Source organism: Saccopteryx bilineata, chromosome 2 (assembly GCF_036850765.1).
Source record: "Saccopteryx bilineata isolate mSacBil1 chromosome 2, mSacBil1_pri_phased_curated, whole genome shotgun sequence".
Taxonomy (NCBI): domain Eukaryota; kingdom Metazoa; phylum Chordata; class Mammalia; order Chiroptera; family Emballonuridae; genus Saccopteryx; species Saccopteryx bilineata.
The window spans coordinates 164,881,365-164,902,571 of record NC_089491.1 but is presented as its reverse complement, the minus strand read 5'-3'; the positions used below and the strand labels follow the sequence as shown (position 1 = coordinate 164,902,571).

Genomic DNA, 21,207 nt, shown 5'->3' with positions numbered 1-21,207 from the left:
TAAATGCTTAGAGATCTGTCGGGAGCCGATCCACTAATGCTGGCTAACTAGGTCACAGCAGAAGAAGATCCACAACTGCTGGTTGACAAAGTCACAGCAAAAGAAGATAGAGTCACCGCAGTAAAGACCAACAGCTGCGGGTTGACAAAGTCACCGCAAGGAAAGGCATTGAGACAAGAGGAATAAAGGAGATGCTATACATTAAATAAAGTAAAAAATCAAACTGTCAATACCCACAGTAGACATCTTCGAGGGATAAATAAAACTCAAATATTCAGACAAGGCATAGTAGATGGCCTTTGTGTTTACAAGAAGTGAGGTCAGTTTATCTGCTACTTGGAAGAAATACCTTAGGCTCTTGAATGATGTCCTTGGGCCTTCAGTGGCAATTCCCAGCATGCTGGGCAAGGTCAGGTCACAGGTAGCTGGAGCAGGGCTAGAAGAGACTGAACCCTCCCTCTATGGAGCAAGGGGGCAGCTTAATTTCTCGTTTCTCTCTTTCCACAGCAAAGATGTGTAAACCAGTGGGGCCGGGAAGCCTGGCAGGTTCAGTTCAATGACCTTTCTTTCCACTCTGGAGCAGGGCCCTGATGGAATTCTATTAAGCCCTTTAGGGCACTGGAGCCTTTAAAAGCATTTGCCAAAAGTTGGTATTTCCTGACCTCTTTTGGGCCTTATTTGCCTTTTCTGTTACTCCCTTGGCCATTATAGACCTTAAAAGCCATGCTTAGAAGATCTCACTGAGGGGCTTGACTAAGAGAGCAAAATTGGGAATCTAGTGTCTAAAGAAGCCTATTAGACTGAGGAAAGAAGGGATTTGATTTGTGGTGGTAGGTGGTTGGAGACTGCAGAAGGTCTGAGTTTGATCTAGGGTGAGACCTCAGGTGGTGGGGGTTAAGGCGATGTCCAGATAGACTATGGACTAAGAGTGAAGTTGAGCCATAGCAGAGATGATACGATATCTCTTCATGGTGAGGAAGTTAAGAAGGGTGGTGGTGTGTCTCTTTGAGGTTGCAGAGGAGTAGATTATTTACATATTGTAAGAGAGTACTAGTTTTGAGATTGCATGCTGCTAAATCCTGAGCTAGTGCCTGCCCAAACAGGTGTGGGCTGTTTTTGGACTCCTGGGGTAAGACAGTCCATGTAAGTTGCTGGGCTGCATTAGTGTCTGGGTCAGTCCAGGTGAATGCAAACAGAAAATAAGAGTCAGGCTGTAGAGAAATAGTAAAGAAGGCATTCTTGAGGTCTAGGACTGTGAAGTGAGTGGTGTTTGAGGGAATGTGTGACAATAACTTGTAGGGATTAGGGACTACTAGATGGAGGGGAACTACTGCCTCATTGATTAGGCGTAAGTCTTGTATGAAGTGATAAGCCTCTGATGGTTTTTGAACAGGAAGGATGGGGGTATTGCAGGGAGAGTCTATGGGGATGAGTAAGCCTTGATTTAAGGTGTGGGTAATTATTGGTTTAAGGCCTTAGAAACAGACACAGTTACACATTAAATGAAGATTACAAAACAGATTACTTACTCACACAGCTTAATAGACAGCTTTGCTTTCTTAAGCTTTTCAAGATGGCAGCCAGTTGTCAGCATAGAGAGGAGGAAGAGAGAAAGCTGACAGATGGACAGTATGAACAGCTGGATGGAAAAAAGGAGAGTCAGAATCTGCAGGAGAAGGAGATTAAAGTGCTGGTGGTGGTGCCACGTGGTCAGAGGAGTCAAAAAGATTTAGAGCTCTGAGCAGAAGGGAGAGGACAAGGGGTAGTGGAAGGCACAGTCAGTCTCTGAGGAGGGGGGAGGATGGGTCAAAGAAGAAAAAGAGACAGCCAGTGGGGTGGGGGGATGAGTCAAAGAAGAAAAAGAGACAGAGTCGCCCTTCTGTAAGGAGAGAGGAGGTGTTTAAGAACACAGAGGAGAAGGGAGGGGCCCCTGGCCAGTAGGGGAGGAGAAAGAGAGACTGGTATTTGCAAGTGAATGATAAAGAGGATTCAGTGAAGAGAGGGTAGGGGGCTTTCTGTAGGGAAGAGACTCAAGTGGAAGAGATCTTCGAGGGACCAGAGAGGGGTCAGAGAGAGGGGCGCCCCTGGGGTCAGGCAGGAAGGAGAGAGAGTTGGGAGTCTGCGGATAAGGAAAGATAGGAGCGGAGGTTTTAGGTGAGGTTTCTTTGGCTGAAAACGGCCTGTGTGTAGAACAGGCAGCACAGAGATTAAGGACAGGAGCAAAGGTAGAAGAGAGCCTGCACATAAGGAATTTCTGATGCCCTCCCCATCCGATGGCAGAAATTGTCAAGATCTCTTAGAATATTGAAATAGTAGTAGAAAGCAACCTGGCTAGGTGCCTAGACTTTTGAGTAAGTTCGTAGGAGGCTGCTCAGAGTAGAAACCTCCCAAACTGTGAACTTCAGACAGTAGAGTGAGTCCTGAAGGAGTAGAGGAGTAGTAGTCTCTGAGGCCTGAGGTTGGGAGGAGCTCATGTTCTGAGGGGATCCTGGCTGGATGGTTTGGACTGAGAGGAGCTCACAGTAGAGGAGACTGGTGAGAGAAGGGGGCATCCCCACCTTCAGTCACAGTTCTGAGAGGAGAAAATCTCCATAGAGAGTCTCAGACAAGAGGTCGTCACCCCAAGGCTGAAATCCTGGGACATAGGAGAGGGGCCTGGCTAGGCACGCCTAGACTTTTGTATAAGTCCATAAAGGAGTAGAGGCAGACCACTCATAGATATGTGATCCGAAGTCAAAACCATCCGACCAGGAAGGGGTGTTTTTAGAGAGAAATTTGTAGTCCAACCAGGGAAGAGGAGGAAGAAACTCCTTACCTCCCTGGTCCAGCAGGGGTTCAGGACAGGGTCGGATGGCCAGTTGCTCAACCATGCTCACACAGCTGAACAGAATCAGGGATTTAGCCTGGACGAGCTGCCACTGTCCACTGCTTCCCTGGTTGTAAGTTCAGCTGGCAAGGGGATAGTCCAGGCAGTCGGTGACCTGTCCTAGGTTTCGGCACCAGATGTAAGAATGAGATGGCACTCGAACATCAGGTGTGCAGGCTTTATTAGAGGGGAAAGACCTGCCGGGGCACTTCTCCCAGGGAGAAAGGCACCAATACAAACTAGGGGGATGAATTTTATAGGGTAAGGGAGAGCCTTGAGCAAGTGGGTGTTAAATTAAAAGACCTGATATGTCCAGAATGCTTCTCCTTGGGGCGGCTGACCAGCTTCTTGGAATTTCTCTGTCTCAGGGGCAACAATCCAGTAAGTAAGGGTGAGGTCTGACATATAAGCGGGACATCAAAAGAGCAGTTGGAATTTTTAGTAAACTCATGTATCTATCATTTATGATCAATTTTAATGGCAGAGAGTATTTCAGACTCAGGTTTATGGCCGCAGTACCTCGCCAGGTGAAAGCAATGCCAAATGCACAGCATTCTCACTGAGCTGGATGCACGGTGCTGACTTACATTTTCCTTATCCTTTTGTTAATAATTTTGTTTTTTGAAAAATAAGTAATTTTGTATAATAAGTTAATGGCTTTCTCTGATATTAAGCGAGAAAATTTTGGAGAGGCACACAGAGAAACAAAAATAAAAGAAATGAAATGCTGACTAAGAGTGTCCAGCATATTCTAGGGCTGCTAATCTGAGGAAAGAAATAACTAATTAAAGGTACCATGTTTTACTGCTCCTTTTCTTTATTTTTAAAAAATTTATGTATTGATTTTAGAGAGAGAGGGTAGGAGAGAGAAAGACAAAGAGAAGCACTGATCTGTTCCATTTGCCCTGATCAGGGATTCAACCGGCAACCTCTGCATATCAGGATGCACTCTAACCAACCAAGCTATCTGGCCAGAGCCTAATGATTCTTTTCTTTTGCCTAAGTTCATTTATTTCTCTTATAACCATTTACTTTTAACCTGTCTTTGTTTTTTAAGTTGTGTTTGTTAAAAGTAGCATTTTCTTGGACTATTTGTCACCATTGTTCTTCTATGTCAGACTTTATTCAGTGTTCATAGGTCTTTCTTACCAGCATCATATTCTAAATACAAGCCTGTCTTTCCTTTTTTTTTTTAATTTAGTGAAAACTAATTAGAATATGAGTTAAAAAACATATTACATTTATGCTTTTGAAAACTTAGTGTTAGCATAACCTGTCTTATAGCTCTTATTTTCTGAAAGAGAATATTTATTTTTGTAAATGCAAAATTATTGACTTCTTTTTTTTTATAAATTTTTATTAATTTTAATGGGGTGACATCAATAAATCAGGGTACATATATTCAAAGAAAACATCTTCAGGTTATCTTGTCATTCAATTATGTCGCATACCCACCACCCAAAGTCAGATTGTCCTTCATCACCTTCTATCTGGTTTTCTTTGTGCTCCTCCCCCTCCCCTTCACCTCTCTCTCCCTCTACCCCCCCTAACCACCACACTCTTTTCCAGGTCTCTTAGTCTTGTTTTTATGTCTGACCTATGTATGGAATCATGCAGTTCTTATTTTTTTCTGATTTACTTATTTCACTCTGTATAATGTTATCAAGATCCAACCATTTTGTTGTAAATGATCCGATGTCATTGTTTCTTATGGCTAAGTAGTGTTCCATAGTGTATATGTGCCACATCTTCTTTATCCAGTCATCTATTGAAGGGTTTTTTGGTTGTTTACATGTCTTGGCCACTGTGAACAATGCTGCAATGAACATGGGGCTGCATGTGTCTTTACGTATCAATGTCTCTGAGTTTCGGGGGTCTATACCCAGTAGACAGATTGCTCACTCATAAAGTAGTTCTATTTTCAGTTTTTTGAGGAACCACCATACTTTCTTCTATAATGGTTATACTACTTTACATTCCCACCAACAGTGAATGAGGGTTCCTTTTTCTCCACAGCCTCTCCAACACTTGCTATTACCTGTCTTGTTGATAATAGCTAGTCTAACTGGTGTGAGGTGGTATTTCATTGTAGTTTTGATTCGCATTTCTCTAATAACTAATGAAGATGAGCATATTTTCATATATCTGTTGACCATTTGAGAAGAGTCAGTTCATGTTCTCTTCCCATTTTTTTATTGGATTGTTTGTTTGTTTGTTGTTGAGTTTTATGAGTTCTTTGTATGTTTTGGATATTAGGCCCTTATCTGAGCTGTTGTTTGAAAATATCATTTCCCATTTAGTTGGCTGTCTGCTTATTTTGTTGTCAGTTTCTCTTGCCAAGCAAAAACTTCTTAGTCTGATGTACTCCCATTCATTTATCTTTGTCTTCACTTCTCTTGCCTTTGGAGTCAAATTCATAAAATGCTCTTTATAACCAAGGTCCATGAGTTCAGTACCTATGTTTTCTTCTATGTACTTTATTGTTTCAGGTCTTATATTTAGGTCTTTGATCTATTTTGAATTAATTTAATACAAAGGGACAAACGGTAGTCAAGTTTCATTCTTTTCCATGTGGCTTTCCAGTTTTCCCAGTACCATTTGTTGAAGAGGCTTTCTTTTCTCCATTGTGTGTTGGTGGCACCTTTTTTGGAAATTATTTGACCATATATAAGTGGTGTTATTTCTGGACTTTCTATTCTGTTCCATTGGTCTGAGTGTCTGTTTTTCTGCCAATACCATGCTGTTTTGATTGTCATGTCTCTATAATATAATTTGAAGTCAGGTATTGTAATGCCCCCAGCTTCATTCTTTTTTCTTAGGATTGCTTTGGCTATTTAGGGTTTTTTATAGTTCCATATAAATCTGATGATATTTTGTTCCATTTCTTTAAAAAATGTCATTGGAATTTTGATGGGAATTGCATTAAATTTGTATATTGCTTTGAGTAATATGACCATTTTGATTATATTTATTCTTCCTATCCAAGAACAGGGGATATTTTTTTATTTCATTGTATCTTTTTCTATTACCCTTAACAATGCTTTGTAGTTTTTATTTTATAGGTCCTTTACATTCTTTATGTTTATTTCTAGGTAATTTTTGTTGTTGTTGCAACTGTGGAAGAGGATTGTTTTTTTTTTAGTTCATTTTCTAATGTTTTGTTGTTGGGATATAGAAAGGCTATGAACTTTTGTATATTAATTTTGTATCCTGCAACCTTGCTGTATTGGTTTATTGTTTCTAGTAATCTTTTTGTGAAGTCTTTGGGGTTTTCGATGTATAGGATCATATCATCTGCAAAAAGTGACACCTTTACTTCTTCTTATCTGATATAGATGCCTTTTTTTTTATCTTGTCTGATTGCTCGGGCTAGAACTTCTAGCACCATGTTAAATAAGAGTAGAGAGAGTGGACAACCCTGTCTTGTTCCTGATTTAAGGGCGAAAGTCCTCAGTTTTATGCCATTTAATATGATGTTAGCTAATGGTTTATCATATATGGCCTTTATCACGTTGAGATATTTTCCTTCTATACCCATTTTGTGAGTGTCTTAAACATAAAGTTGTGTTGTATTTTATTGAGTGCCTTTTCTGCATCTATTGATAAGATCATGTGGTTTTTGTTTTTTGTTTTGTTGATATGGTGTATTACGTTAACCGTTTTACGTATGTTGAACCATCCTTGAGATTCTGGGATGAATCCCACTTGATCATGATGGATTATTTTTTTAATATGTTGTTGTATTTGATTTGCTAGTATTTTGTTTAGTATTTTAGCATCTGTATTCATTAGAGATATTATTGGTCTGCAGTTTTCTTTTTTTGTGCCATCCTTGCCTGCTTTTGGTATGAGGGTTATGTTGGCCTCATAAAGTGTATTTGGAAGTATTGCTTCTTCTTCAATTTTCTGGAAGACTTTGAGTAGAATAGGAACCAAGTCTTCTTTGAATGTTTAATAGAATTCACTAGTATTACCATCTGGACCTGAACTTTTATTTTTGGGGAAGTTTTTAATAGTTTTTTCTATTTCCTCCCTGCTGATTGGTCTGTATAGGCTTTCTGCTTCTTCATGACTTAGTCTAGGAAGGTTGTATTATTCTAGGAATTTATCCATTTCTTCTAGATTGTTGAATTTGGTAGCATATAGTTTTTCATAGTATTCTACAATAATTCTTTGTATATCTATGATATCTGTGGTGATTTCTCCTCTTTCATTTTGGATTTTGTTTATATGAGTCCTTTCTCTTTTTTCCTTGGTGAGTCTTGCCAAGGGTTTGTCAATTTTGTTGATGTTTCAAGAACCAGCTCCTTGTTTTATTAATTTTTTCTATAGTTTTTCTATTCTCTATTTTATTTATTTCTGCTCTGATTTTTATTATTTCCTTTCTTTGGCTGGTTTTGGATTGTCTTTGTTCTTCTTTCTCTAGTTCCTTAAGGTGTGAAGTTAAGTGGTTTACTTGGGCTCTCTCTTGTTTTTTCATATAGGCCTGAAGTGATATGAACTTTCCTCTTATTACTGCTTTTGCTTCATTCCAGAGATTCTGATATGTCGTATTGTCATTTTCATTTGTCTGTATATACCTTTTGATCTCTGCGCTTATTTCTTCTTTGACCCATTCATTTTTTAGAAGTATGTTGTTTAGTTTCCACATTTTTGTGGGGGTTTTTCTCCTTTTTTTTGCAGTTGAATTCTAGTTTCAAGGCTTTAGGATCAGAAAATATGCTTGATACAATTTCAATTTTTCTGAATTTGCTGATGTTATTTTTTGGCCCAACATATGGCCAATTCTTGAGAATTTTTCATGTACACTAGAGAAAAATGTATACTCTGTCACTTTGGGATGAAATGTCCTGTAGATGTCTATCATATACAATTTCTCTAGTGTTTCGTTTAAGGTTCATATATCTTTATTGATTTTCTCTTTGGATGAACGATCTAGAGCAGTCAGCGGTGTATTGAGGTCTCCAAGTATGATTGTATTTTTGTCAGTTTTTGTTTTTACATCAATAAGTAGCTGTCTTATATATTTTGGTGCTCCTTGGTTTAGTGCATATATATTAAGAAGTGTTATGTCTTCTTGATTCAGTGTCCCCTAAATCATTATAAAATGACCATTTTTGTCTCTGATTACTTTTGCTGTCTTGTAGTCAGCATTATTAGATATGAGTATTGCTACACCTGCTTTTTTTGGATGTTATTTGCATGGAGTATTGTTTTCCAGCCTTTCACTTTGAATTTGTTTTTATCGTTGTTGCTTAGATGTGTTTCTTGTAGACAGCATACAGTTGGATTTTCTTCTTTAATCCATTTTGCTACTCTTTGTCTTTTTGTTGGTGAGTTTAATCCATATACATTTAGTGTAATTATTGACACTTGTGTGTTTCTTATTGCCATTTTATATATTGCTTTCTGTTAGTTTTGTATCTTGTTTGATTCTTCTCTTTTGTTTTTCTATCATTTTTTTGTTTGGTTGTAATCCATACTTCTTCCCTCTATTACTTCTTTTTTCAAGCCATGTGCTTCTGTGGTGGTTTTTTCAGGGGTGTTACCATTAAGTAATGAAAAGTGTACCTACCATGTTCATCGTAGTACCCTATCTTATGAATGATTCTGCACTCCATCCTTTTCTACTGTTAATCTCTGTCCTCTCCCCCTTTTTTTTGTTTTGTTGTCAGTTTAAATTTGGTTTTATTGTGTTCTTGGTGAAGCTTTTACTTGTGGTATTGTTTTGTGTTGTTCTTTGTATTTGGTTGGAAAACTTCCTTTTGTATTTACTGGAGTGGGGGTTTTCTGATGATAAATTTTCTCATCTTTTCTGTATCTATAAATGTTTTTATTTCTCCTCCATATTTGAAGAATAGCTTTGATGGGTATAGTATTCTTGGCTGAAGGTTCCTCTCTTTCAGGACTTTAAATATTGGGGTCCACTCTCTTCTAGCTTGTAGAGTTTCTACTGAGAAATCCAATGATAATCTAATAGGCCTTCCTTTATATGTTGTATTCTTATTTTCCCTGGCTGCCTTGAGAATTTTTTCTTTGTTGTTGGTTTGTGCCAATTTTATTATGATGTGCCTTGGAGTAGGTTTGTTGAGGTTAAGAAAACTCTGTGTTTTGTTTGCTTCTTGAATTTGAGGCTTTAGTTCTTTCCACAGGCTTGAGAAGTTCTCTTCTATAATTTGTTTGAATATGTTCTCCATTCCATTTTCTCTCTCTTCTTATTCTGATATACCTATTATTCTTATGTTATTCTTTTTGATGGAGTCAGACAATTCCTGTAGGGCTCTTTCATTTTTTAAAATTTTTGAGTCTCTCTCTTCTTCTCTCTGTTGTGCCTAAATTGGTTATCTTCTATGTCACTAATCCTACCTTCTATCTTCCCTGTTCTACTAGCTAAGCTTGTTACTTCATTTTTCAGTTCATTAATTGATTTTTTCATCTCTGTTTGATTTGTTTTTATAGTTTCAATTTCCTTGGTGATATATTCTTTGTTTGTTGAGTTGTTTTTTGAGCTCCCTAAATTGCCTTTCTGTGTTATCCTATATATCTCTGAGTATTTTTAGGATTTCTATTTTAAATTCTTTGTCATTTAGCTCCAAGGTTTCCAATCTATTAATTTTTTTTCTCCATAGATTTTTTCTCATCTATTTGTGCTACATCTCTGTCTTTGTATCCATGATATTCTATTTCCTTTTCCTTAATGGCATCTGAGGGTGTTTTTATTAATATCACTAATGAGAATAAAGAATAAAAAGAAAAAAATATAAAAATTTATTATTATTTTTTCTCTTTTCCCCTCCTCCTTGAGAAAACATATTGATAAACTGTGAATTATATTGTGCTAAATGGACCAAAAACTACCTATAACGGAGGGCCTGAGTTGGGTAGAAGTGCTAAAGGGGTAAAAAAGGAGGTAGGAACCTACAAAATGCAAAAAAGAAAAAAATTTGGGTCAAGAATAAAATGATTTGCTTGTAAGTGATGGTCAACTGAGAGATATAATGAGAGGGATAAGAAGGAAACAAGTAAAAAAAATACTATTTTATTAAGTGGGGAAAAAGTAGATAGAATGGAGAGCCGGGGTTTGGGGGAGTGCTAATGAGTTAAAAAGCAAAGTAAAAAGCACCAAAATGCCACAAAGAAAAAATTTGAGTCCCAAATAAAATAATTTGTTCATGAGTGATGATTGAATGGAGGAAAAGTAAAGGAGAAAAGAAGAAACTAATAGAGAGGGAGAAAAAGGAAAAGGGGATAAAATAAAAGAAGAAAAAAGAAAAAGAGAGAGAGAGAGTTAAGAGTTTTGGAGTGTAACCCTCATAGAAAGAACAGAAGAAGAAGAGAAAGATAATGGGAAATGTAACACTTATGGGTAATGTAGTTCAAGAAGAGAAAAGAATAAAATGGGCAGAGAATAAAAGGACCAAGGTGGAAGAAAAAAAGAAAAAAATAAAGACAAGAAGATGAAAGAAACATAAAAAGTGGAAACAGTTATAAAGACTGTGGATTTTTCTTGATTTTGAGAGGTTATCTTCTTCCTTTTTCTTTCCTTTCCCTCTTCCTGGTTGGTGACACTGTACCCCAGGCTCTGCCCCTGTGGCACGCTTAGGTAGAGATTTGCAGTTGATGAGTCCCTATTGCAATGTCATATACTAGGCTTCAGTCTCCTTGGTAGTTGGGGCTTGTTAGCATTTGCAGGTTCCAACAATGAGAGAGTCCATTTCCCCGAACCTCTCTCCTTCCTGAATTAGCAGCCTGATGATCCCGGTATGAGGTTGCCACTGCCTCTGCCTTCGTGTTCAGTGTGTGGGACTTACAGATGCTCCAAGGACAGATTTTTCTGTTACTGGTTGAAGAACTTGATGAAATTTTGGGAAGAGGCATCAGGAGTGCTTCTCACAGTGCCATTTCTCTGATGTCACTCTGACTTCTTTATTCTTTTTTTGGGGGTGGGGGGACCAGATATTTATTCACTTATATCTTTATATCTAGAAGATAAGTTTATAATTTTCTCCATTTTCTATCTTTTAAAGGAAAGAAAAATTTGGCTATTGAATTTAAACTTGAACTCAATGAGTTAAGGGCAGTCATTTAGTACCTCATTTACACTATAATATACCAGTTTAGGATTTTTTGCTATTATGGGAGGGAAGACAACTAGGGAGCCTTCTAGGGCTGATAAAAAGAATTATTATTTTTTGTTAAAAAGAAACATGGCTTTTAGAAAATAACTGCTCATATATAAGGTTATTAAGTGGCATGAAAAATGATGTCACATAATTATAAGCATGTTTTGTTTGTCTCATGAAAAAAAGTAGCAAGAGCATTCACTGCTGTGCTTCTTTCCTTCAGTGCCTTTCTTCTCTCTTTTACTCAGATCTGAAGTCAGTTTGGAGACAGTTAGAAGGAGATGAGAGAGATTTGCTGTGGAAGCTGGAATATTAAGTGCTCTGGCAAGTGCTCGGATTTCTCTCAGGAGGAAAGGAGTGGCATGCCAAATTCTTACCAGGGTGAAAGATGGAGACTAAATAGGGTTGAGGTTGGAAATGTTTTAAGCCCATGAGAACAAAGCCCTTTTTCTGAGGATTACTTCTGAACTCTTTCCCTCTGTGAACCTCTGAGTTTTGTGAGGGGATTAAAAAAAACCAAAATGTATATTTGGAAATATGTGTAAAGTTACTCTTCTGTTTACCTTTTCTTTAGTGCAGAGTATTCATGGTTTTAAACTGATGCTCACTCCCCTTGGTAATGCTGTTCCACACTCCTCAATTCCTGTCAATCCCGTTGAGTATCAATTTAATCAAGGTATTATTCAAAGCATAAAATGCAAATAAGAATCCATCTTCTAAAACTATGTGCAAAGGAAGAATCAAAAGTACAAAATCAGCAAAGGACAGTCAACACCACATTAGTAGCAGGATAATAAGCTGCCTGGGTTCAAATCCCAGCGCTGTCACTAGCAGTTGCATGGCTGCATTCAGCTTGCTTAGCTCTCCGCTTCCCATTCCCTCATCTGTCAAATGGGGCTGACAGTTGATCTAGATCAGGGGTCTCAAACTCAACTCAGCATGTGGGCCGCAGAGCAAGATCACAGCCGTTAGGCGGGCTGCACTAGTTGTCTACAAAAGGCAACTGTTACGCAACACTTTTCTCACTGCAGTTGAAAACAAAAAAAAATCAGTACAGCAAGCACAATCGTACATGCAGTTTACTCAGTGTCACAAAACGACCAGAAACTGTAGTTCGCATCACAACTGCTGTTAACTAAGCTAATATCTAGCTAGGATGCTAGAGAAATGAAAAATACAAGTAGGCCCCTAGGCTTACTTAATTTTATCCAAAATATTTTGAACTTCGTGGATTAGTCTGCGGGCTGCACAAAATTGTTCGGCGGGCCGCATGCGGCCCGTGGGCCGCGAGTTTGAAACCCCTGATCTAGATCAGGAGAATGTTGTGATGTTTAAATATGACAGCTCACGTAAATTATTAAGCACAGTGTGTGGCATTTGGTCAATGCTCAGCAGGGTTCATTATTATTTTTGTTGGTATTGTCCTTGTTATAAAAGTTTTCTTAATTGTATAAAAATATGATCTTAAAAAATTAACATTATAATATCAATCAAATGCCAACATATAAAGTAATGTGCTGACCTAATTCATTTATTTGAATGCCAAAATCAAAGCAACTAAAATCTGAGGAGCTATAACATAAATGACCCAGTATATACAGTATGACTTCAAAATTAAGGATTGTTTGCTAAGAGCAATATAAATTAGTAAATACCTAAATGATAGAATGTTTTATAAGTGCTCAGCTTTAATTCATTTTAGTACTGCTCACAAAAATTAGGGGCTCAGGGAATGTGCAGATACTCCAGAATTTTCAGCCTTTTGTATAGTGCATTTTCACCAATGAAATAAAAATTACTTTTGCATCTCATTTGCATAATCAAACAACTTTCTTTGACTTGTTTGCTTCTCTGATGTTCTTGTTTAATAAAAAAAATCAAATGCTTTTTTTTATAATATTCATTTTAATTTATCCCTAATTTTTATGAGCACTATATATATAATTAATAAAGCCAGGACAACAAAGCATTGTGTGATAAATACTTAATGAATTTGCTTTAATAAACCACTAAAGCTAATATTATACTTTTTAATTATACAAATTACTTAAGTGTGTTTTTTGCAGTTTATAAACAGATATTATATTAATATTTTATCATAAATAACGTAGACAAATTTTTGCCCAACCTTTAGTTCTATCAGAAATTCCCTGTTAATGTATTTGGAATCAATCAAATTGTATTATTGCCTTCCATTTCCTAGGCAACTCTGAGGCTTTTCTGTGCTGTTAATTGAGATCAGCATGATCAACCTGCCCCCAAACCAGGCTGTACCAGCATTACTTTGACAGACAGAAGGATGAGAAAAGAGGCAGCAACCTTCCATACGGGCGTTTATTTTCTAAAAGACATATTTCTTTTTAACAAAGAGGACTGAATATTTATGGGAAACTAGATACACATCTTTGTGTTTGTTTATACTATTACACTCCAGGAAAATTTTCATTTTGGGAAATACAACTGAAAGTTACTTAAGGATAAGCAAAAAGTATATACATTTACCTTTTAGGGTTATACAATTCAATACTTAATAAATTATTAATAACACAAGACAGTCCCAACACTGTTTAGTTTCTAAAAGTAGAAAAATTGAGGGTTTATGAATTTTTTAAATCTAGATAAAAGGAAGGAAAGTCTTAAAGGCTTATTAAGAGAGAAGCAGAAGGTGACTGTTTTATGGCATGCAACATAAGATTAGGTGTCAGTGAAGATCAATTCAAGGGACTAGGCTATCATCAGAGAATAGTTAGAATAACTTGTACTCATCATCTCCCTGAATTCAACTGAACATGGCTTGGTTTCTAATGAGACATGCATAGCTTACTATTGTAGAAGGGGCTGGGACCTGGAATTATACCCATCTATTGGCTGGAAGAGTTGCTAAAGAAAAGAGCCTCAGCCTTATGTGATATATAGGTATAGTCTTTTACTATAACCTCCACATGTACATCTACCCTTTGAGTTTTCAGGGGGGTTGATGTGTCTGGGAGAGTTGTTAACAAGAGAAGTGTAAGGCAAAGTACTAATGATTTTCTGCAACAGATAGCAGAGCTCATGTTGTGGAATCCAAAGGTCTAATCACTCAATTAGTGACAATCATAGAAGTTGAATTGCAAAGCTGTGGTCCTAGCCTAGGAAAAGAATATTAAGTATCTAGTCTTAGGTAGGGTTACCAATGGAATATAAGATTGTAAGAAACCAAGACATAAAGATAGTAAAAAATCAACAAGAATGAATCGGTGCCAAGAGTTGGATAGGGGCCGTTGAAACCAGGCCTACAGTCAGAATTAATTCTAACAAGCAGCAGAGGGATAGAAAGAGAAAGGCATGAGGGCAAGAGGTTGAATCACTAAGTGGGGGAATCATCAGGCCATATCTGTGAGGTAGAATAAACCCTGCAATATGGAGGGGAAATAATTGTTGTCCTCAGTCAATGAGAGCATCCATAAATTGAGCATTCTGAAGGAGGGGACTCAATAGAAGGGCAGACTAGTGGGAAAGGGAGGTCTTAGGGACACAAATATGCATAGGCCTAAGTCTTGATGGAAGTTCCTTAGGTAATTTCTGGTAGAGCAATCTTTCTAAAATACAAATCTGATTCCTGCTTCAAATCCTCCAGAGGCTCCATAGCACTGAGGGAAAAGTACACATTCCATAATATGGCTCACACTATCTCATTTGCCTTCAATTGTCACTTTGCATTAATCATTATTAACCAGAAAAATGCCATCTTCTCTCAAGCTTCTGTGCTTTGGTTAATGTCCTTCCAGAATTCCTTGTTTGTTATGCCCTCCTCTGCTTTCCACTGATCCTAACTCATTCATTACCATTCATTTTCTTTGCCTGAGACCTCCTCTGTGCTCACATAAAATTTGGTGCATTCCTGCAGTTATACTTACCTTTAGTGCTGGTTGACCAAACAACCAGTTTTTGGTATTCACTGAAGTTCTTTGATGAATGAATAGATGCATGACTCAGATGAGACTGAGTGGAGGAATTATTGCTCAGATTTAGCCTGGTTTAATGGTCAGCTTGTTTGAAGTACCTCAGACCTATACTAATGATAGCTTCCTGTTTGCAGCGGAGGAGCCATTCCAAAACTTTCAAGATGTCTTTCTTAGCTGGCTTCTCTTTCTCAATAGAGCTCTTTGTTGGAAACTGGAGCCTTGTAAGGTCAAGATATATATAAGAAGCTCTGTGAGTCAGGGGTTCTGGATTCTTTTGCTGTCAGAGGAGGTTTCAGGTTCTATATTTTGGAGAGTGGAGAAATCTAAAAGAAATAATGTAGTGTCTATCTTTCAGACCCTGGTGGAAGAATGGCACTAGGAAGACCTTCCCTAGGGGTAATTTTTATCCATGGCTCTTGAAGGCCATGATGGCGGCTACTTGACAGATATCTCAAGATGGGATAGATCAGACTCTGTAGATTTGACAATGTGCTGAATTGTTGCTATGAGAAAACACTGTTGTCTCACATATCTAGCTCCCTTCACATATCTGTTGGTTTGGCATTATTGACCTTTAACAAGAAAAATATTAACACTCAACTTCACCAAATTGATAGGAATAGTATCTTTAGGTGTGGGATTGTCAATTCTTTCACAATCAAAGAAACTGTCTAAATCTGGGGTAGAAAATTGGTATTGGGGTAGTGAACATACCCAAATCCCTCCTTTCAGGTTGGGACTAGGATGGAGCACATTGCTCTAACCAAGGAGTCTTCCAAGTCGAAAGCAGTAGGCCAAGTGTGAAGTGAGAGGCAGAAGTGAAGGGTCAAGAGCTTGAAACAATTTCATAATCAAGACAGTTTGTAGGGCAGAACCTGATACAACCCAAAACAGTGTGCAGGAGGAGGAAGACTTTGATGAAACAGACTCTGTCCTGGGCAGGAGTCCCTCTGAAGGGGACAACTCATGTGGCCAGATACAACCTCTCTCCGCAGGACTCACTTGAGAAAGAGAAATCTGTTCTTGTTGGAAGTACCTGCTATACTCAACTTTTCTTTTGCCGATATTTTTGATCCCCTATTTAAATAAACACCACTTTAAATAAAACTAATCACATAGAGTAATTATTAAATTAATACTAAAAAATAGAACCTTACTTCTTAAAGTACATTCCAAGGAAGTCTTAAGAAATGTTATTGAAAAAGTATTCTATGGTCAAATTTTAAGTTTAGAAAATACTCCACATTCATCTTCTCTCTGGGATTCACTCTACACATTAGTGTAGTAAAAGCCCTGAGAAGTCTTATAGTAAAGAAACCTGCAATTTCCAATCTTAGCTTACTTTGAAACCATTTTTGAGGTGTGCTGGGGGCTTACTGGAACACACTTTGACAACACTAAGGTAACGATTAAAGAAACATTTGGTATGGCAAAGAAGGTGCTAAAAATCAGTGCCCTGGCCGGTTGGCTCAGTGGTAGAGCGTCGGCCTGGCGTGCAGAAGTCCCGGGTTCGATTCCTGGCCAGGGCACACAGGAGAAGCGCCCATCTGCTTCTCCACCCCTCCCCCTCTCCTTCCTCTCTGTCTCTCTCTTCCCCTCTTGCAGCGAGACTCCATTGGAGCAAAGATGGCCCGGGCACTGGGGATGGCTCCTTGGCCTCTGCCCCAGGCACTGGAGTGGCTCTGGTCGCAACAGAGCGATGCCCCAGAGGGGCAGAGCATCGCCCCCTGGTGGGCAGAGCTTCGCCCCCTGGTGGGCGTGCTGGGTGGATCCTGGTCGGGCGCATGCGGGAGTCTGTCTGACTGTCTCTCCCTGTTTCCAGCTTCAGAAAAATACAAATAAATAAATAAATAAATAAATAAATAAATAAAAATAAAATAAAAATCAGGCAAACATCTCTTGATTGGAACCAAAAGAGAGTGAAAACACTGGAGATAGGAATCCCTAAAATGTTTTAAATAAGAAAACATCTGTAAAGCATGTTTCATTGGGCCTTATGCATAGTTGGTCCTAGGTCAATTTGTTGTTGCTACTGTTTACTGTTTTTGTTGTTGAATGGGAAGGGAGTTGAAAAAGGCCTATTCTTGCCAGTCTGTAAGAGACAAGTTGCTGCTAGTAGCGTAGATATCAGCTAATCCATCAGCCAAGGAACCATGGCAATTTGAAGCAGTCATAGTTTCTTTTTGCTTTCAAGTTTTAGTATCTTGGTAACTATTGGTATAAATTTAAAAAATTTTTTTTATGATTTTACCATTTTTTCTCCCTCTCTCTTTCTAGCTCTTTTCCATATCTATATCTATATCTATCTATCTATCTATCTATCTATCTATCTATCTATATAAACTGTATATATAATTCTCTATGTGTGTATATGTTTTTCAATTAAAAAATAAAAATAGAATTTGTTTATTCTAAAGATTCATGTGAATGTCAGGTGCCACCCTTTGTAAATTTTAGAGAAAAAATATTTGAGGTAGTCAGACTCATTCAGCTGGGCTGGGCTTTAAATGGCTTATAAAAGCAGCATTGTTCACAATAGCGAAGATCTGGAAATAGCCCAAGTGTCCGTCAGAGGACGAGTGGATTAAAAAGTTTTGGTACATATATACTATGGAATACTACTCAGCCATAAGAAATGATGACATCGGATCATTTACAATAACATGAATGGACCTTGATAACATTATATGGAGTGAAATAAGTAAATCAGAAAAAACTAAGAACTATATGAACCCATGCATAAATGGGACATAAAAATGAGACTCAGAGACATGGACAAGAATGTGATGGTAACAGGGAGTGGGGTGGAGGGGTGGGAATGGGGTGAGGAAGGACAGGGAGGGGGTGGGGGTAGGGTCAGGGCACAAAGAAAACCAGATAGAAGGTGACAGAGGATGATTTGACTTTGAGTGAGGGGTCATAATCAAAGGTCAAAATAATCTGGAGATGTTTTCTTGGAACATATGTACCCTGATTTATCAATGTCACTGCATTAAAATTAATAAAAATAAGATTTAAAAAAGCATCTAAAGTGTAGCTATTAAATTTTAGAATGAAGTGAGGACAGCCTCAAATGCCTATGGGGTGAGATGGGTATCCAGAGTCAGTGTGTGAAACTGACTGGGTACGAATTGAAAAATACACGCTCAGCCCTGGCCAGTTGGCTCAGTGGTAGAGTGTGGGCTCTGCATGTGGTAGTCCCGGGTTTGATTCCTGGCCAGGGCACACAGGAGAATTGCCCATCTGCTTCTCTGCCCTTCCCCCTCTCCTTTCTCTCTATATCTCTCTTCCCCTCCTGCAGCCAAGGCTCTATTGGAGCAAAGTTGGCCCGGGTGCTGAGGATGGCTCCGTGGCCTCCGCCTCAGATGCTAGAATGGCTCTGGCCACAATGGAGCAACACCCCAGATGGACAGAGTATCGCCCCCTGGTGGGCATGCTGGGTGAATCCCAGTCAGGTGCATGCAGGAATCTGTCTGACTGCCTCCCGGTTTCTAACTTGGCAAAAATACAAAGAACAACAACAACAACAAAACAAAGAAACTCATGCTCATTAATAGAGGCAGCTGCTCCTGAAGATTTTTTTTTGGGGGGGTAGTTGGACTCATCATATTTTAATTTCTCAGTTTTTAAAGTAAAGCAGGGAATCTGGACTTTATGTAAAATCTCTCAAATTTTAAACATTGGTATTCATTAAAAAAAGAAAAAAACAAAACCAGTCTGCAAGTCAAATAAAATATGTTCAGGGACCATGTTCAGGGACTGGTTTGCAACTTCTAAATTAGGCAAATGTAAAACGGCACACAGCAGAACCCAGATGAATCTTTAGACTAGCTCAGCTCTGGTTCTATTTGTTGTTGACCACTTTACAAAGAAACTAATGTAGCGATGTTCCTAGCCAGCCCCAAAACTGAGGTGTCTTTATGAACCATGTAAGCATCTGCTTAAAATTTATTTGGGACCACACTACCATTATTTGATGATCTAAAAAAAGTCACATTATCATTTCATAATGGCAGTGCAGGATTTGAGTTAAAAAATAGTAAAATGCTGATATCAGAAAAACTGGCCAAAAGTAAAGTAGGTTTCTTAACTGTGAAACTATTTTGGTAATTATATTTTTATATGATTTAATAATATGTAGCTGAAGAATATTTGATAACTTAATTTTCTTGAAGTATGGCCAGCAATAAGTTGAATTTTGAATAAATACTACTACATTACTTTTCCTTATTCTCTTTGAATGGTTAAGTAAAGAGTATGTAATATCTTGTCATAAAAGATTCTTGGGACATTTTTAAATGTCACTGCAGCATCAGTGAAGGTTGTTTCTTTTTGTTTTTGCTATTAAGATACTGGATAGCTTCCAAAATTAAAAATGCACCCACCTTTTTACACCACAATTTATACTACAGATATATTTGACATGCATATATCATTCATAGACTATGTACAAGTGATTCTTTTTTAACTTTATTTTAAAATAATTTTAGACATATAGAAAGTTACAAAAATAGCACAAAATTCCATATACTCAGTTTCCCCTAATATTAACACCTTGCATAATTATGGTGCAATTATAAACACTAAAATATTTATGCTAGTAGAATACTATTAACAAACCTAAATACTTTATTTGATTTTATCAGTTTGTCACTAACATCTTTTTTATGATGTGAGGCTTGTGAAGAGTACTTGTCAGTTGGTAGAATACCCTTCAAATTGGGTTTGTATGATGTTTATTCATATTTATATTGAAATTAGTTCTACTTTTGAGTAAGGATCTTCAGATTTTTAAGATAAGCCTGAAATGTAAAAGCCAAGAAACAAAACAAAAGGGGGAAAACCCCAATGCAGAGAGAGGTAAAGAAAACTTTGGAAATACACAACACTTGATATCCTCATAAAGATAATAAATTATATCCATGAACAAGAACAGAGGAGAATAAAAAGGTGACCTTTAATTACTAAGAATTATAATTAAAATATAATGGCCGAAGGATTATCTATTGTGTTTTCAGGTTCTGAGAGAGAAGAATTAACATCTGTCAGATTTGGAGGAATTGTTAGTGATAGTTACATAGAAAACTAAGAAAGAAGAAAAGGAGATGTTTTTTAATTCAGGGACAATAAAAATAGTTGTACAAGAAAAGAAATGTGATCATGGCATAACAAACATGTGGCTCACTAGTGAAGAATAATGCAATTACTAAATAAAAATATTATTTTGGGAGAATTAGGGAAGGAATGTTGTGTGTGTCTGTATAGGTGTGTGGGTGTGTAGATATGTGTAAGAAGGTCAACATCTATTAGGATTGTGTTAGAGACTGCTGTCTGCCTACCTTATCATTCATTCTCCTTTCTTCCTTAGTAATAGAACTATGGCTTTATATCTGGGAAGTAATTTTTCCAGTTAAAAGACTACATTTCCCAGCTTCACTTGCAGCTAGATATTGTCATGTGTCTCAGTTTAGCAGAACTATTCAATGCTACTTCCAGAAAATCTCCTTAAAATGCACCGAGTGAGCCATCATTCTCTTCCTGCTGCTGGTCTGGAATGGGAAAGTCATTGATGGCAGTTTCTACCAATTAGCATAGTCTATGAAAGTAAAAGACACACATTAAAGATGTAGAACAGAGAGTTGGAAGGATCCTGTGGGCCTGTTGACACTGCAAAGCTATCATATCAACATTAGACTGGCTACCAGTACATTTGTTTTATGCAAGATAGTGGAGCCTGACCAGGTGATGGCGCAGTGGATAGAGCATCGGACTGGGATGCGGAAGGACCCAGGTTCGAGACCCCGAGCTCGCCAGCTTGAGCGCGGGCTCATCTGGCATGAGCAAAGAGCTCACCAGCTTGGACCCAAGGTCGCTGGCTCCAGCAGGGGGTTACTTGGTCTGCTGAAGGCCCACGGTCAAGGCACATGTGAGAAAGCAATCAATGAACAACTAAGAAGTCGCAACGCGCAAAGAGAAACTAATGATTGATGCTTCTCATCTCTCTCCGTTCCTGTCTGTCTGTCCCTGTCTATCTCTGCCTCTGTAAAAAAAAAAAAAAAAAAAAAAAAAAAAAAAAAAAAAAAAAAAAAAAAAAAGATAGTGTAGTATATACCCTTGTATCTTAAGCCAGTGTTTTTCAACCATACGTCTGCAGACTGGTCTGCTAGAAATTTTATGCTGGTCGATGAAAGAGCTGATCATCCTGATGTTGTATGAAGATTACAGACCCAATGATCATAGTCAAATTTAACTTATGCTCGGGTGATTTCTG

General features: G+C 37.9%; 1 protein-coding gene across 1 annotated transcript in view; it reads left to right on the top strand.

Annotated features, from left to right (window-relative positions):
- The window catches only part of LEKR1 (leucine, glutamate and lysine rich 1), a 230,207-nt gene that overhangs the window by 59,603 nt on the left and 149,397 nt on the right, over nt 1-21,207 (top strand). The gene's annotated exons all lie outside the window — the stretch shown is intronic.